This window comes from Chrysochloris asiatica, unplaced genomic scaffold, assembly GCF_000296735.1.
Source record: "Chrysochloris asiatica unplaced genomic scaffold, ChrAsi1.0 scaffold00225, whole genome shotgun sequence".
In the NCBI taxonomy this organism is placed as follows: Eukaryota; Metazoa; Chordata; class Mammalia; order Afrosoricida; family Chrysochloridae; genus Chrysochloris; species Chrysochloris asiatica.
The window spans coordinates 2,634,675-2,637,710 of record NW_006408743.1 but is presented as its reverse complement, the minus strand read 5'-3'; positions in this window follow the sequence as shown (position 1 = coordinate 2,637,710).

The following is a 3,036-nucleotide window of genomic DNA, read 5'->3' as shown; positions in this document are numbered from 1 at the left end:
AAATGAAGTAGAAGTCAAACTCTGACATTTTGGTCATCAGCCAAGTGCTTAGCCACTATGCTACCAGGGATCCTCGTTGAAGAGTTCGAGAAATATTATTTTTACTGAGAGTGGGAATTAATATAGATGTGAAAGTATGTTGTGTTTTTGTTCAGCTACTATGGGAAGCCACAGTTAGGTAAAGTAATTGAGTTGTTTATAGAAGCTGTGTATGGAAATATCTAATCACTGAAGTAGGCCTGCTATAGATTTTCCTAAGGTGGATGTAGAAAAATAAAAGGTGTAAATAAATTTTCCAGAACATTGTCAAATGAAGCAGAACATTCAATTCACCCAGAAAAAGCCTGAATGAAGTTATGGTAAAATACAAAATAATTTTATCTCAGTAAAAGTTGTCTCAAGGAGCTCTGGTAGCATAGTGGTTACGAGTCTGGCTGCTACCCTCAAGGTCAGCAGTTTGAAACTACCACCTGTTTCATGGGAGAAAAATGAGACTTTCTGCTGCTGTAAAGATTTACAGCCTTGGAAACACTGCACTGGTTCACTATGAGTTGGAACCAACTCCACGGCACGTAACAATCACCATTACCAAAGGCTGCCTCATATTCAAATGGGACACTTGAAACTACATTTCTCAGCTGTTTCCATATTCCATGTAAAAAAGCACAGAAGCCATGTCTGGATTCTTCCCGCTTCATAAGAGTGAAAAGGAATCAAACTCAAAATGAGCCCAAGGACAATTCCAATGACATGGAGATCAGACATGCTTCCACCATGCAACTTTCTTTATCCTATTATAACACCAAACAGTGTTTAACATCTGGGTTCAATAATCCATTGTAAGGAAACACATCAGAATTTACAGATAATTGTTGTTGTTGTTAGGTGCCATATCTTTAGTACTGACTCATAGTGACCCTAATCATAACAGAACTAAGCATTGCCCAGTCCTGGGCCAACCTCACAATCATTGTTACACCTGAGACCATCACTGCTGCCACTATGCCAATCCATCTCATTGGGGATCTTCTTCATTTTCTCTGACTCTCCACTTTATGAAGCATGATATCCTTCTCCAGTGACTGGTCCCTCCTAACTATATGCCTGAAGTATGAGAGATGAAGTTTGGCCATCCTGGCTTCCAAAGAACACTCTGGCTGTACTGTTTTCAACACAGATTTGTTTGTTCTTTTGGCAGTCCATAGTACATTTAATATTCTCCCCCAACACCATAACTCAAATACATCAATTTTTCTATGGTCTTCCTTATTCATTGTCCAACTTTCACTTACATATGAGGTTATTAAAAATACCATGGTTTGGGTCAGGAACATCTAAGTCCTCAAACTGACATCTTTGTTCTTCAACACTGTAAAGGGGTCTTGTGCAGCAGATTTGCCTAATGCAGTACATAGTTTGATTTTTTGACAGCTTCTTCCACAAATATTGATGGTAGATCTGAGTAACATGACAACTTCACTCTTTTCTCCATTGATATGGATGTTATTTATTATTCCATTGGTGAGGATTTTTGTTTTGTTTACATTGAGATGCAATCTAAATCTAAGACTATTGTCTTTGATCTTCATCAGTAAGAATTTTAAGTCCTCTTCACTTTCAGCAAGCAAGGTCATATCATCTGCATATCTCAGGTTGTTAATGAGTCTTCCTTCAAACCTTATGCCACATTTTTCTTCATATAATCTAGTTTCTCTAATTATTTGCTCAGTACACAGATTAAATAAGTATGGTGAAAGAATACAACCCTGGCATACACCTTTCCTAAATTTAATCCATTTGGTGTTACCATGTTCTGTCCAAACAACAGCCTATTGGTCTACGTATAGGTTCCTTATGGGCAGTGTTCTTGATTACTCATACTTCAAAATGTTGTCTATAGCTTATCATAATTCACATAATCAAAAGCTTTTGCATAGTTAATAAAACACACGTTGACTTCTTTCTGGTATTCACTGCTTGTAGCCAAGATCCATCGGATGTCAGCAATGATATGCCTCTTTGCACATCCTCTTCTGAATCTGGTTGGAACCTCTGGAAGTTCTCTGTCAATTTTTGGTTTCAGTCATTTTAGGATTACGTTTAGGAAAATTTACTCACATGAGGTATCAATGATTTCCACATTCTTTTAGGACATCTTTCTGTGGAATGGGCACAAACACAGATCTCTTCCAGTCAGTTGGCCAGGTAGTTGTGTTCCAAATTTCTTGGCATAGATAAGTGAGTGCTTCCAGTGTCTCGTCAGTTTTTTGAAAGATTTCAATTTGTATTCCATCAATTCCCAGTGCTTTGCTCTTTGCCAATGCCTCAATGCACCTTGGACTTGAAAAATCATTTGATACCTCTTGAAATGGTTGAACAGTGACCATTTCTTTTTGGTATAGGGACTCTCTGTATTCCTTCCATCTTCTTTTGATGCTTTCTGAATCATTCAATAATTTGCCCATAGGAACTTTCAGTACCACAAGTCCAGGTCTGAATTTTTTCTTTAGTTCCTTTAGCTTTAGAAATGCTAAGCCTATTCTTTCCTTTTGGTCCTCTAACTCTAGGTCTTTGCTCATTACATTATAATATTTGTCTTTGTCTTCTTGAGATTTTCTGTTCAGCTCTTGTACCACCTCATTTCTTCCATTTGCTTTAGCATCTCTATGCTGGAGAGAAAGTTTCAATGTCTTTTCTGACACACAATTTCATCATTTCCTTTTTTCTTGTTTTCTTAATGACCTTTTGCTTTCTTCCTATATGATGTTTTTGATGCTATTCTACAACTCTTCTGATCTTGCGTCTTTAGAGTCTAACGTATCAAATATGTTATTCAGATGATCTCTAAATTCAAGTGGGATATATTTAAGGTCATATTTTGGCTTTCATGGGCTTGTTTTCATTTTCTTCAGCTTCTGTCTGAATTTGCATAAGAGCAATTGATGGTATGCCCCACAGTTTGTCCCTGGTCTTGTTTTGGCTGGTGATATAGAGCTTTTCTACCATCTCTTTCCACAGATGTAGTCAATTTGATTT